At 37.5% G+C, this 16,270-nt stretch overlaps 1 protein-coding gene and 1 long non-coding RNA gene across 4 annotated transcripts in view; one reads left to right on the top strand and one right to left on the bottom strand.

The window, feature by feature from the left end:
- Nucleotides 1–16,270, top strand: part of Gm32435 — a 33,833-nt gene that overhangs the window by 14,937 nt on the left and 2,626 nt on the right. The gene's annotated exons all lie outside the window — the stretch shown is intronic.
- Tgfbr1 (transforming growth factor, beta receptor I) overlaps nucleotides 1–16,270 on the bottom strand; it is a 61,705-nt gene that overhangs the window by 43,717 nt on the left and 1,718 nt on the right. The window lies entirely within an intron of this gene.

Genomic DNA, 16,270 nt, shown 5'->3' with positions numbered 1-16,270 from the left:
TTTCACTTCGATTCCACACTAAAAAAAAAACAAAACAAAAACAAAAAACTCCACTCAGACTGATATCAGGAATATAATTACTTCCAGTGAGGTTTTCAAATATTCCAGAGTAAGTCAGAGTGATGTGAAAGATTATCAGATACCAAATTCCTAGCGTGTCAAATGAAGTGACTCAAATAAAACGAGAGCAGTTCCCTTGGGTATTTTTCTTTACTGTACAATATGAGGGTGATAAATCCTATCTGTACCTGACAAATCCTTTGAGGCATTTCTTTCCACCTATTCCTCTACTCCAATTCTTCTGCACCATCTACTTTGCCCACACCATTCCCAATATCCTTTTCCCTCTCTCAGCAGACCTTTCCCCTCTCTTCTCTCTCCCCTTTCTTCTACTTTCTTTCTCAGGAAAATTCTCTTCCTCCTTTCAATATACTGCTATTAGTACAGATGAAACTACAGGACTGGCTCTTTAGCCCTCACCTCTCTTACTCTCTAGCCTTCTTTCTCTCTTTCCCTTCCCCCTCTCTCCACGTGGCCATGGCCAGCCTCTCCCTCTCTCTTTCTACCTTCTCTCCTTTCTCCCTGCCTTTCTACAATAAAGCTCTAAAACCATTTAAGAAAGAAAGAGAGAGAGAGAGAGAGAAGAGAAGAGAAGAGAAGAGAAGAGAAGAGAAGAGAAGAGAAGAGAAGAGAAGAGAAGAGAAGAGAAGAGGAGAAGAAGAGAGAAAGAAACTACAGGGCTGACCAGGTTATTGCCTTGAGTTTTTTGTTCGTTCAAGACAGGGTCATGTAGCTCTGGATGGCCCTGAAGTGACAGAAATTTGCCTGCTTCTGGCTTCCAAGTACTGAAAGTTGGCATCACACCCAACTTTTTTTAGGTTTATTTATTTATGTATATGAGCATGCTGTTGCTGACACACCAAAAGAGGGCATCTAATCCAACCATCTGTATGGTTATGAGCCACCATGTGGTTGCTGGGAATTGAACTCATGATCTCTGGAAGAGCAGCTGGTGCTCTTAACTGCTGAGCCATCTCTCGAGCCCCCTTTGGGCTGTTCTTTTAGGCCCTAAAATCTTCTTTAAATCAACACCCTAAGGGTCACCCTGCAGCAAGAATGGCAAAGGGAGCTTGGTGAAAAATATGCAGTCATATAAATGTGAAATAAAAATCTCTGATCTACAAAATATTTTACCTCCAAATGTAGGTAATAAAAATCTAGCTTTCCCAGAAAAATCCCATTTACCTCTACCACTTTGAAATAACTTAGGCATTATTTATAATTTTAAGTCACATCTCATTACAGAATTCTCAACCATTTGTTTTTCCATAAGACTTATTTTCCTCAAGGCTCCGAAACTACCTAACACAGTATTAACTGGTAACAGAGAAAGGGGCACGAGGAACAGACTATCCAGTTACAAGAGGAGATATTAGAAGGGAGTAATACAAAGGTCTTCCTTTAAGTTCAAAATGAGATAAATTATACTAGTACCAGATAAAGATCTACTCAGCAGGTTTGGGAAATTTGACAACAGCTCTCAATGAACTGTATTAGTAAGTGACAACATATTAGTCACTTGAATATAAACTCTCATGGCATCAAAAATTTTAAAGCAGGAACAGAAAGATACTCTGGCCATGGAGATATGGAGATAAATCCCTCACTCAACAGACAACTTTCTACCAGTGCCCCCCACCCCCATACACACATGCACACACACACACAAACAAAATAAATTTAAAGGAAGAAATAAGTAACATCAGCTTCCAAAGAAAGGACTGGGTGACTAAAAGATGAACAGAAGAAAACTTTACTACATATACATTTGAAAGATGTATGAAGTTCCAAAAGGATGAGTGTATTATACCTACCCAATGATACTGAAAACAAATTAAGATGCTTCTCTATGTTCCATCCTTTTCTCTATACTTCCTTCACAGCTCTACATCAGCATATTCTCCTTAGGAAGTAGTTACCTCATTCCAATCTCAAACTTTTGTTCACTCTACAAAGTAAAATGTGCGCACACACACAGCCTTAAACAGTTACCTTTTAAACCATTCATGTCACCCTATAGAATTTCATCTATGGAGATGAGAACAAAAATGTACACACATATTTGTCCATCTGTATTTATGACTGAGAAACCTGCGTAAATGACAATGAGACAATGACAATGGCAATGAGAACCTTAAGTATGAGACAGTCAGATACAGAAGACTGATTTTACCAGCATGTTTAAGGACAGGAAACGATCATGTTAAAATAATCATGTTATTAACTGCAGGAAGAGAACAGGAAGTAAAGCTCCACATGGCATAATTACAGTTCTGCCAAGTTCTTAGTAGTTTTGTTCTACACTTCTGAGTCTGGGTGTGCATAAAGCAGGCTGGTGTACCCAGCATTACATTAGATCCTAAGAAGAAACAGAAAACTTCTGTTTCTGATGGTGAGTGATGAAACAATATCTAAATTTCTTATTTTCTCCTAAACACTTTTACTTGGCAGATTTCAATTTGACTAGCTGGCATTATAAGAACATAAATGTTGAGCATACAGAAATCAGAAACAAAAGACTTACACTAAATCCTAACTCTACCAGACAGGCACAAAGTAAATCTAAAAAAGTCACTAATTTATTTTGAGCCTAAATTTTTTGACTTATGCTCTGTAACAATACTAATTACAGAAGATCTGAGTTAAATGTAGAGTTGGACATTAAATATCAGCAGTACTCAAAGCACTTTATAATCCAAATTTGTTACACAATCATTCAAAAATATTCTTTAGAGCATCTACTTCATGCTGTTACCCATTTTAAAAGCTACACAAATAATCTTCTGACAGCTCTAAGAGACAATACTAATACAGAACACAATCTAAACTGGAGGCACAAAAGCAATGGGTATTCACAAGCCTTATTATCTTGCCATTTGTGGAATCTTTTAGTAACATCTGAACCAAGCTGGCTAAAGAACTTTACTGTGGAAGCAAAGAGGTATCTACAGGAAATATAGCTTTACTTACAACCCAAATTCACAAAGGTTCTGGGAGTACCACAACACTTAGGAGAGTGGGCCCTGTACCTTGCCTGGGCATCACAGTAGAGCTGGCCCTGGTGGAGAGGGCACAGGTGAGTTGTCCCAGAGGGTGAGAGTCCGGTTCACAGGCTGTAGCCCTTGGGAGAATGGGCCCCACAGCTTGACTGGGTAGCACAGTGGAGCTGGCTCTGGAAGCTTGAGTGGGAGTGAGTTGGCCCCAAGGACATGAGAGCAAGAGAACTGACCCTGCTTCTTGCTGATGGCAGCATTGGGTGGCCTACCTGGAGCAGTGCTGGAGAACTTGCCCTGGTAGAGTGATAAAGGAAAGTCATTGGGCCAACCTTCTTAGCTATTGCCCAGGCCCAGATCAGGGCTCTGAAATGGGCCACCCTAAAATTTTTATCATCTGCACATGGTTGGGATAAGTGAAAGGGCCAGTCCTATTGATCCAAAGCTGCAGGATCTCCATGACACAGAACAATAAGATAACCAGGAGGAGTCCCAATGAGGATCCAATATTGATGGTATTACAGAAACTACCAAACCAGACCAATGACTCATAACAATGGACATTTGCAAGTGGAGATGTGTGGACAGAGGACTATACTGTAGGACACACTGTGACATACTACAGTTCCACAGTGAGATGTTTTCTATGCCTTGTTTTTTGGTATTGTTGATGATGGTGGTGGTGAGTGAGTGTGTATGTGTGTGTGTGTGTGTGTGTGTGTGTTTTATGTGGGGTGGTTAACTGCAAGAGTGAAGGGCAGATATGTGGGAAGAGGGAGATGAGCGGGACTGGAGTTCATGTACTTGCGAAGAATCAATAAAAAGTTTAAAGTAAATAAATAAAATGCACCAACCTTAGAACTAAAGTTAAAATATATTGGGGGCTGGAAAGATGGCTCCGTGGTTAAGAGCACTGATTACTCTTCCAGAGGACCCAGGGTTCAATTCCCAGCACTCACATGGTGGCTCAAAACTATCTGTAACTCCAAGATCTGACATCCTCACATACAGGCATACATACAGGCAAAACACCAATGCACATAAAATAAAAATAAATTAATTTTTATATCTACCTATCTATCCCATTCTCCTTTCTATCTTTTTTCTATTCACTTAATCTCTTTTTAAAAGTTTACCAAATATCTATTTTAATGTTTAACAAAAACATTAGTAGTTTATTGCTCAAATCTTCTTCCTGTACTTCTGTTTTCTTTGCATTACCAAAATGTTCTATCTCCAGCTTGATCTTCAAACTTCTTGCCTTCTAATTTTCCTTTAGACATTACTTTATCAGAACTACCAGTTCTGATATGGAAGGTACACAATCATTTCTAGATTTATGTAACTAAATTTCCCTTAACCAAAGGATTATTGAGAAAATATAAAAATTCCAAGTAAACACATTTATTTGGCTTTTATTGATTTATTTATTTTTGGTTATCGTTAATTTCTAATTTGGAGTGTTCTTTATAGACCTCTGAATGGTAAAATTCCTGGAAAATCCAGTAGTATTCTGAAAGAATGCTATTTATGATTGCAAAATTGGAATTCATTAACTCTTTATTCTCTAATTTGAATCCTGCTTTTCTTAATCTACAGTTGTTTTATGTGTCTTATATTTTAACAGTTTTAGTCATATATACATATCTTATTAGCTATATAATGATTAATAATGCATCACAGGGAATGGTATCTCTTAACATAAAACACCTCTTACCTAAGGCTGTGCAGCTTGACCGTTACTTTGTCTGGCAATCGTATTTTAGCTACCTTTTCTTGTTATCAGATTTGCCTTTTATTTATTATATTATTTTGGTGGTACTATAAGGATTTCTTGGGGTGGGGGAAGCAGGTAGATTTGCAGTCCTCTTGGTACATTAATAAAATCTAAGAAGTTTTTCAAAAACCCTTCAGATTTCTTAAGTATTCACAGCTTAAATTTGACCTGTAATTATATTTTTAAAGGTACATATGTACAAATTATAGTGTTAATTCTCCAAAACTTTTAATATAAAAAAGTAGCACTTCCAATAGTCAATGCTGCATAGTCCCTGCTCTACTGAAGCAAACTCATTCTACCTTTGATTGATTCTCTCTGTATTTTAGCTTTACTTAGCTCCCATTTATTTGCAAAGTGAAATGTTATTATTGAATCTAGCAAAACCAGATGGTAGCTAGGAATGATTAGAAAGCTTGAAAATTCAGAAAATGACAACACATAGTAGTTACACAAGCCTGTATGTTGTTGCCTTCTCTCAGCTGAAATGTTCACCTCCCTCAGCAAACAAAGTGTAAAAGCAAGCAGCTACACAGCTCCTCCTACAAGAACATAACAAACTAAGCCATGTATCTTAGGGTTTACTGCTGTGAACAGACACCATGACCAAGGCAACTCTTAAAAGGACCACATTTAATTGGGGCTGGCTTACAGGGTAAGGAAGCAACCACCTCATGGTAACTCAACTCCTTTGGGGAACACACTTGCCCCTTACACATAGTTTAGGCTTACTCCTGGATGAGAGTAAGTTTTCAGATCCAGAAACCTAGATGTCAAGAAACTTGGCAATAAGAATATGACAGGCTTCCTACTGCTGCTAACAAGTGGTTATTGAAGAAAGCCTTCAATACTGGGAGAAACATAATGACCTGCTAGGGTCAGAGAAATGAAGGTCTTGGTATCACTTGGAGAAGTAAAGATACAGCACAGAAGTTTCTTCTTACAGAATTGTGACAGTTATATGCAAGTCAACAATTACTAAGCTCTAGCTATGCTTTAGAATATATAGATCATAGGTGTTCCATGAGACTTGTCTTCCCAGTTCCAGAGACTCCAAGCTAAATTAGAGGGAAGTATCCAGCTGCTTAGGTAGACTTTATCCTCAGGGCACACTAATTGCAACGTACCCCCAATTCTGCTATTTCTGCTTGTCTACTCCCTCCCCACCAACCTCATTCCTTCTTTCCACTTCCCACCATAAAATAAAGGCATTTATGGATCTGATTCTATCCCAGCACTCAAGAAGTTTAGCCAGATGGATCTCTGTGAGTTCAAGGTCAGCCTGGTCTATATAACAAGTTCCAGACTGACTGGGGCTAGATAGTAAGACCCTGTCTTAAAAAAAAAAAGTGAAGTGAATAGATCAGATCTAACTAAGCCATTTAACTGGCTTTTTTTGCTTAATAAAAAGATACCATGGAAGATACATGGTGACCACTGAGTGTGAGAGCACAATATACGGTAAAGACAAGAAAGAAGACCACAAAATAGAGCAAAGAAAAGAAAATAATAGAAGTAGGGAAAAGTATTTCTTCATGTGAAAGCAATCCATAAGCCAGGCCTGGTGGCTTATAGGTTCCAGCTACTTGAAAGGTTGAAATGGTAGGACCACCAGTTCAAAGCCAGGCTGAGCAACTGAATAAGAGCCTGTTTTTACCAAAGTTGAAAAACAATAACAACGACAACAACAACAACAACAAAACAGTTTTTAAAAAGGGGCAAGAGTAGATGTATCTTAGCTAAGGATAGATGAAACTCAGTGGTAGAACACCTGCCTATCATGAGTGAGGTCCTAAGTTTAATTCACAGAACAGAAGAAAGAAATCCATCACACCATGCTTTGTCTCTAGTCATTTGTTAGTACCAGGACCTGTTTTGTGAACCTCTGTAAAGCTTGTAGTCAAGAGTATCTTAACTCATTGAGGAACACAAGCAAATTGGCCCCTGGTTTGTAATTTTTTTTCCAAATATAAAATTACATAAAATAACCAAAACTATTTTAACTTGTTTATTTTGGTAAAAATAATTACATATAATTACTGTTGAAGGAAATCTACAATAGACAATCTTGATGTTTTATTTAAATCTGTTGCATACTGAATAACAAAATTAAAATGTCAGTTTCTCAATTGGAGAATATTCAAATCAACAGCCATGTGCTAAACAAAAAGACTCAATTAGAGCACATTACAGTTCAATTTGGAAATGAATAAATCAAGCAAAAAATACATATATACACACACACACAAATAAAAAGCCACAGTTGGTATTCTTTTGTCTCTATATTATGAGTAGGTCTGGCTATATCCTCCATGCTCAGTGCTCTCAAATATGTATATTAGTCCTAGCTTCTCGTAGAAAGGCTTTTCATTTTTGCTTTTGTCACAGGATCGATTTGAATTTCAATACATATTTAAGGATCTTATATTGTAGAAATGTAACAGGATGCCTGTACAAGGTGTCCTAGAACTATAAATACACCATTATGTAACCAGTGTGGTCCACACCTAAGAAATCTAGATAGAACAGTTATCCTGAAGCAAGTAATCAAAAATAAGGTAAGCTTTAGGTCTATCCTGTTGGTGAAACAAAGCAAACTCTGACAAGGACTTAAAGTAGCCAACAACTACAACCAATCAATCAATAAAGGACAGATGATAAACAGATACATACATAAAATTTAAAAGGGAACAATATCTTCGTAAATTGCAAAGAGTAAAAATCACATTCATTTCCCAGAGTACTTACACAAAGAAGGATTCTACTAAGAAGCAGGAAGATTTTAGGATACACCGAATAGAGAATACTCCTCAAGCTAATGTGCATATCCCAGGGTTACTATAAAACTGGTAAAACAGAAGAACACACTCTGGGTACATGTTATCTCTCCTAAAATAATCATTTTTAATACCCATTACCCAGAAGTCACTTTTCAAACAGGAAACCCAAAGCAAAGACACTTTCAGCATCTGGCCTCGCTGGACTTGTTAGAAGAAAAACATGTCTGGTTCTGTTCATCTTTGGTGACCATTCTTTGATGATGTCTGCCAGATGGCTACTGGCCAATTTAAGAACATTAGGAAAACGTCTTTATAAGCCAGCCCAAATAGTTTCATGTTGTTCTCTAACCATTATCCTCTAGCCTCTAGCAAAGCTTAATTCAGACGTCCCAGCTTTAACATCAGCTGTTCCACTGGTATTAGGCATTCAAATGTCCACACTTGGATCAGAGCCTTAAATAGGGAAGGATAGTGTCAGTGGGTTCTAAACTGAACCCGAGGAAAGTGTTGAAGATTGAGCCTCAGAACAAGAAATCAGAAATGCCAAGTCCAGCAATAACTTTACCCCTTGGAAATTCTTTGACTACTATAAGCTTGGGGTGGAGTGGGATGGAGGGGGAGCATTGTTCATGAATTCTTAATAGGAGAGCTTCATCTTCATCTGTCTTTGCTGCTAGAAAATTAAGCGCAAACTACATGCTCAAATGCAAAGTCTTCCTCAGCTACAGTACAGATAACTGTCCTCTGTGTCTTCCTTATCGTTCCCAGTCATTTAATCCTCTTTTGAAGAATAGCCAGAGTACAAGACAACCATTCTCATACAATAAGGAAGTTACAAGAAAATAGTACTTAAAAAAAAATCTTTGTGAAAATTTTTTTTTAATCTGTGTGTGTGTCTATATGTGTACAGGTGCCTTCAGAAGCCAGAAGAGGGAGTAAGATCCCCTGAAACTAGTTACAAATGGTAGTAAGCCACCTGATGTGGGTGCTAGGAACCAAACTCTTGGTCCTCTGAAAATGTAGCAAGCACTCTTAGCTGCTGAGCCCTATTTCCAGCCTCATGAAGATAATGCTCATCTTCAAACTATGAATCCTAGTGGGGTTTAGCTGATATGTTAGCTAAGGGGGTTAGCTGGTATATTAGCTAAAAACAATAAGCAAGAAAGTTTGGGTTATACCTAAATATACAGAATTTTCCAGGAGAAACAGCATAGACATAATCAACTCCAACCTTCCACATAATGCAAGAAAGTTCTTCTGTAGCTTTTCAGCCCTGCCTGCAGATTCTGTTTGCATTCTTTGCAATGACAGGTATATTATGACAGCTACGATCAAGAAAGTTCTTTTGTATTTTATGCTGAAATTTGCTTCAGTGTATCTAACATTTCTGTTTCTTCACTTACTAAAATATGTAATAATTTCCATTTATTGAATACCTAGTATGGCAGGCTCATGTGAGATTAGTTACATACACAGCTGTGTTACTATCTTCACAATGGCCACGGGAGTCAGCACTTAACCTTTGAAAAATGTTCCCCATTGAAACACATCCATTAAAAGATAATTACAAATAAGTATACCAGGTTTTGTTTATCTACTCTTAGAAACAAAAATACTACTAATTTTCTGGGAAGCTGCCTTCAGAATTGGAAAGAAAACAAACTTCAGTTAGAGAAATTCAAATAGAAAAATGAAACAGTCCAGAGATAACCAGCACCAGTGTTTGACTTATGAAGCAGAAGAGTAGGAGGAAAACAAACAACAAAAACATATAACAGGATAGGGATCAGGGAACTCCAAGAAAGATTTCTCTAATCTCAGTGACCTGTGACCAGAAGTGGAAACCTAAGCTCCAAAAAAGGAGCTTCCTGTCTTCTATCTCAGCCAGGAACCAAAGCAAATTCTTACATTGACTGGACATTTTTATTTAGTTCATTATAACCAAAAGATCACATTCTGAACGCACATATCTTTTGTTAGTCAGGTAGGAAATATACAGAGTAAGGCCCCCCAACACAGGAATGAGGAACATTCAGGAGTACGACACCTCTTATGGAGGCTTTTCAGACTACCAGGAGCCAAGGAAAAGAGAGCATGGGGAAAGGAAAATAGTGGTAAGGCGTTGTCTTCATTCCCCTCTGAACAACTAATTGCTCTTGGCTACCTTTGCCTAATTCAGCTTGCTCAAGCCAGAATCCATCTCTCTTCAATCTCTCTTTCCAGATTCCTTATAGAAGACATTTTCAGGGGCATAGGCTTCAGTCAGTCTTTTTTGATGGAGTCCTTCTTGATTTCTATACTCTACTTTTTACTGCTAAGACAGTCTGCCACTTTATTTACCATGCACTTTTTATGCACCAACCAACAAAAAGATACTGCTTTCAAATTTACCTCCTAATAGAAAAGAGAAAGAAATGAAAACTATATATAGCATTTACATAAGTAAATAAAATATGTGGGAAGGAAGTATTACAGAAAGAAAAAGTAGAAGAATATAACAATTTGTAAAAGGGACATCAGAGTGACTTCTGAGAGGTGTGGGAGGAAGCCATTTAGGAACCAGAGAAAGAATAATTCTGATTAGACTGAAATGTCACAGAGCCCCTCTTCCACTCCATTTCCAGTATCATCAAACCAATTCCAAAGTCTCCCTAGACAGTTGTCCTGCTCCACTGCCTCTGTGGTAGTTAAACATTCTTTTCCCACAGTAAAACTGCCAGTCCAATTTTCACAATTTCTTTTATCCACCCATCCCAAATATGACAAACTTTTACTTCACTTAAAATTCTTAAAACTTTACCATGGTCCTTTCCAGAAGTGCCATCTTCCCCTATCCAGGGCCACTTCTCTTTCAGTCCTCTATACCCTACTGCCAGGCAGGGTGGACTTAAAGCTCTATTGCCTTTGCAACTGCTGCTATGGCTGCTATATCTGAGTCTGTAATATCCCAGCACTGTAATTTCTAAATGAAAACCAGTCATCAAGGCTTCCTGTATTTCCCACCTTAATGTGATTACCAAATATTTGCTAAGAAAAATTATTCTTCAAGCTGCAAAGTGTAAAGACTTTTATTGGCACTGATAAACTTCTAAACAAAACAGAGCATTTTCAGGGGATGGCAGAGGACTCTCCTGGTAAAGTGCTTGCTGTGCAAGCATGACAAGGTGAGTTAAGACTCCCATCACCCACACAGAAAACTTTGCACAGCTGTACACATCTGTAATCCTAGCACTTGGTGGAGGGTTGGGAGATATAGAGACAGGTGGAGTCCTTCCTGAATTTTCTCTAGCCAGCCAGTCTAGCAGAAATAGCAAACTCTAGATTCTATCAAAGAGAATGTTTAAAGAAGGTAAAAAGCAACAGAAAAAGACATCTGACATCTGCAAGTGAATATACAGAGGCATACACCTGCATACACACACACACACACACACACTTAAAACAACTGAAATCAAGTATTTTTTAATGTTCAGGGATGCATAAAGCACCCATTTTTATGATATCTGGCAAGATCTACTTTGTCTTTTCTCTAATCCGAAATTTCAGTTGTTTTCACTTCTGTACTTATTTTTAAAGCAGGAGTTTGCTATGGGCTATGCAAATTAATATAAATAAAGTGATCAACTATCATTGAGCTCATAAGTGATTCTCAAATTACCTAAAAATACAACTTTAAGGAAAGATCAAACACTGAGTCAATTGCAGTTGCAGAACCAAACTACAATTAAGACAAGCTGAAGCAGCAAGGCATGGTAGTACATGCCTGTAATCCTAGCACACAAGTAACTAAGGCAGAAAGAAGGCCTCAAGCCCTGGGAAAGCCTGGGACTACATGGTGGCCAGCATAGGCTCAATAGCAAGACCAAGTCTCAAAACTATTTTTAAAACGTGGTGGTGGTGGGGTGGAGGATGAAGAGATGACTCAGTAGTTAGGATAGCTTGATACAAAGAAGAAAAACAGGGAAATGGGATTGCTGTAGCTTACTGGCTTCAAACCTAGCTGAGAAAATATGAGCCCCAGGTTCAGGGAAAGATTCTGCCTCAAAGGAATAGGAAGAGAGTGATAGAGAAGGTCACCTGATGCACCCTTCTGGTCTCTGCACACACACAGGCACACAATTTACACTCACACTGATACAAATAAATATCTTTTAAAGTAGAAAAATAAAAAGTAAAATTTTGATTCATATTTTCATGGAAGGAAGGATTTGCTGCTGAAGTAACTAACAATATACTCAATGAATATATAAAAGTAGCACAATATCAAATGCAAGCTTCGTCATTCATTAACAATATGACTTTCCTTGACTGTCAAATAGAAACCAGAAGCTCCTCATTTGCACATCCTTATAAAGAAACTAGGTACCAATCTAAGCAAACTCCTGTCAGCTCTGTCTACCCAGACACAAGGGGTTAATGCTAACATTTGAGTCTCAGTAGTTGGACTATTGTTAATCTAGAGCTGTTTTAACCAAAGTAGAGACTTACTGTTATAAAAGCCTCTATTACTGGAAGGTCAAACACAAAACCTTAGTATCTTTGGTCAATGATAACGAGCACTGAAAAGGATCCATGTCATCAAAATCCAGTTATCTTTTAAGCACAGGCTGCCCAGACCTGGAACAAATGGAGTCATTCTGTAAGCTCAGGGATGTAGCTCAGGATAGAAGGCTTGCCCGACAAATTCAGGTCCTGGGTTTGATTGGTAGCACTAGAGTCTTCTTTGGAATTAATCAGTGTGTAAACAAGAATCTGTTCCTTTTGTGTGCTACTATGGAACTAGCATTCAAGGTTGGCTACTAAGTTAAATGAGACAAGGTAAGTAAGTGCCTGGCACACTCTCATAATATATTCTTCTAGTGAATGTTAATGCAGCCTATCTGTATAGTCTGGAAGTTATTTGTATTTGAGCTAGAAATTAATTTTACATGTCATGCTTTCAGGCTGCCAAATGGGGGAACAACTTTATAAAAGACCATATCAGAGCAATAAAATTGGGCTCATATAATCAGCTTAATTGGTATTTAAAAAATGGATCTAAGGAAAAACAAAAAGTTGATAAGTCAACCAATTACAAATTCACAATAAAGTAGTCACTAGAGCAACCTATAGTGTCTGAACTGAAGGCCAACAGTTAAAAAATGGACCTACTTCAGCAAAACATTATGAAAAAGTTCAGAGATGCATTCAGTGCTAAGAATGTGGTTCAGCTGGCCAAGCACTTGCTTAGCATGTTAAACAAACAAACAAACAAACAAACCCAACTCTGGGTTCAATTCTAAATACTGCCCAAAAATTAAGTAAAATAAATCAATCTGTGCAGTACAAGCTTGTTATCTCAGCACTCAGGTAGAAGTAGCAGCAGTATGGTCAAAAGCTCAAGGTCATTCTTAGCTAAATTCAACACTAGCTTGGTTGGCTACATAAGACCCTGTCTCAAAAAATGGGTAGGGGGCCTTCAATGTTGCCCTAAATACTGCACTCAGGTCAGGTCAAGCTTACTATACATTTGAGAATACTCCAAAACATTTCCTAGAGCCAGTTTTATGAGGAAAAGCAAAAACATCCCTGAGAAACATGCAAGCATCATCTGCCCTTAATTTCAGAAGCAGGAAATAAGAATGTGTCCCAATCACATGATATTAAACCACAGTCCATCTGTTCAGAAAACATTGCATTATGTAAGCCACAACAAGAAAAGAGCGGCAAAGGCTCACAATTTGCTGCAGTTAGAAACATGTTCACTATACCTGCATAGTTATACCTAATCCAACTACACCTTATTTAACCAAGACAATCAAAAACTACCGTCAGCCAGCATCTCTCAATCAGTAAGTACTATATACCAAGTCTTTCAATGAACAAATTTTTAAAAAGTAACTTCTCCCTGGAAGACTTATGTCTAATCACCCTTCCTCCTTCCTGAAAACTCACTTTTCTTAAATTCTGCTCATCAAGACCAATTTCACTTAAGGAAATCACCACTAATTCAGTTCCTCCTTCATCTTCAAGGCCTTTACTTTTAAAGTACAGTAGATGATCTGAAATTAGGAAATTTAAGTTGCTTTCTCAGTTTGGTGCAGTGGAGCCCTGAGAAATTCAATTACTCTCAGGATCCTTTATGGTAAACTGAAATGATGACACACCTATGATCTTCACCACTGAAGAGGCCAGCATCACATTTATGTTATCCTCCTTGACTTCACCCACTTACATTACCATTCTGTCTCATTTCTAGGCACATATTAGAGAGATTTTAGAACTGGGGGAAAGATAATACAAGTTGATAATCCAAACACACGGTATAGACTAAAGTAAAGAATCACTGGGCTTGCCATGAGGTTATTGGGAACATAAAGACAAGAACGTTAGAAATCATGGAATCATCCTCTCTGCCTATCTAAGTTCTAGAGACCCTTCAAAATCTTTTAGTCAGAATGAGTCCAGGAAGCTCTCTCCAGTGACCTCAGCCGGTACTACCACTTCCCTATCAAACACTGATATGCCTCTCCACAAAAGGTGATTATTAAAAACAGTTAACAGGTACTACAAGGGCATTAGGCAATCAGAATATGTATCTAAACAATCAAAACATTAAGCAGCCTAGTGGGCAGTGGTTATACACAAGTCCTATTCATTGCTAAAAGACCAGCAACTTCAAATTTAAATACACATATTTTCTCATCTAATTCCTAAAATCTCATGAATTATACAAAGCAAGTATCACAAAATAAATAACTGTTTTATTTGCCACATCATACAACTTTCTCGTTATATATATACATATATAATTCTAAATCAATATAGCATAATCTGTACATAAACAGAACTGCTCACACAGAATTCATTTAATCAACACAGATTTATGTAGAACAGACTGTAAGACACGGTAGTAGGTTCTGAGGACATGAAGGCATAATTTACCCCTGAATACTCAATACATACTCAAATACAGTTAGTTAACAATGCAGGATAGTAACAATGGATAACACAAACTTTTTAATACTATATACTTCCAAGAGATGGAATTCAAAGAAAGCCAAATGAACACTATCTAGAATATCAGGTCTGAGAAGTTCTGTCCTCAAATTCCTACAAAAGAGATAAAATGAAGCATGCAGCAAAGACTGAAGAGTCAGGAACTAGTGGGAAAGCAGCTATCACTAGAACTCAGGAGTTTGCAGTCCTGAGACATCTTTCCAATGGAACAATCGTAATTCCTAGCCTCACATGGGAAACCTTCAAACCTCACTGGAAAATCCAGGATAGTTTGGCATCTGTTCATACAAAATCCTCCATGACAGAACACAACAAAAACCATGTAGATTTAGGGGATAACTAGCAGTACTAAGCTGGTAGTTGCTCAGCAAGAGAGGATGTTAGGGACTTTTTCCAAGAAAGCCCTGAAATTGCAGGCAGCAAACAGCATTCTAACAAGTGATGCAAATATAAACAAGTAATATTGTGTATTTGTCCAGGGATAAGGGATCAATTTCCCTACAAAAATCTATATTGGAGAAAACATATGCTAGCAGAGAAATATAAATAACAGACAGTAAAGAGCAATTTCAAGTTTTAAGAGAAGCTAAATTATAAAGAAAAGCTGTGCATTTCTTCAGAATGTATAAAAGGCTACACTGAAACAACCTAACGAAATGAGACAAGGTGAACTTATCTAGGTCTAGCGTCTTCTTTTTGGGGGGTGGGGTTGAGATAAGACCTCTATATTATGATGTCCTAGAACTCACTATGAGATCAGAATCTGCTGAGTGCTGAGATTAAAGGCATGAGCCACAGTGCCCTGCAGGCCATAGCTTAAACTGATTCCTAATTCCACATAGAGATGCTGGGTCATATAACAATCTGGCAACAGTAAAGGACTTGTGAATGTATAACACCCCAAAATTAATTCAAAATCAACTGAGTAATGAATCTGAGGTGTTTCTGGCAATCCATGCTTATGTTGCAAGATGCAACTTCACTACAGTCTTGGTTCTAAACACACATGCTATCGTGCTATGCAGTGCTAACACAGTCCAGACTATTATTTTATGAGTTTTAATGTTTTTATTGAATATACAAAGTTTTCTATTCTTCCAGAAACATACACAAACTACAGAAAAGACTTTCATTCCTCATGTATATCAAAGTGGTATATCCTTGACCAATTGTATTGTGTTAAAATGTCTGATTTTAAAAACTGCTGTTTAAGTTGCTGACTTAAATTTCATTTTAAAAATTATTACATAAATCTCATCTTGTGATTAAGATAGAATTGCAACAATTTCTGAAATGGTCCTAAACATCTGTAATTATGTGGAGTCGCCAGCACTGGATGATTCAGTTCTTTAAGAAAAAATAAACTCACCCATCTCATTACTACAGAAATGTGCTTTAATCTTTAATAAATGGTAAAACTGTATATACCAATGAATTGTTTTAAAATAATTTTATTTATGCTCTATTATCAGTACATTTGATTTATATACCCATCTTTTACATTTTGTATGTGACTCATGGGCACATACAATCTTTTGAGAAAAGAGGGTGGCAAATGGGGAAAGTTTATGAAGTACTAGTCTAGGTTTTGAGCAATAAAAACATCTAGGCTAATTTTGTATTACATCATTGCCTAAGTAGGCTATAAAGTCCTCCAGGAC

Source organism: Mus musculus, chromosome 4 (assembly GCF_000001635.26).
Source record: "Mus musculus strain C57BL/6J chromosome 4, GRCm38.p6 C57BL/6J".
NCBI lineage: Eukaryota > Metazoa > Chordata > Mammalia > Rodentia > Muridae > Mus > Mus musculus.
The sequence above is the reverse complement of the archived record's forward strand: the minus strand, read 5'-3'. Positions and strand labels throughout refer to the sequence as shown.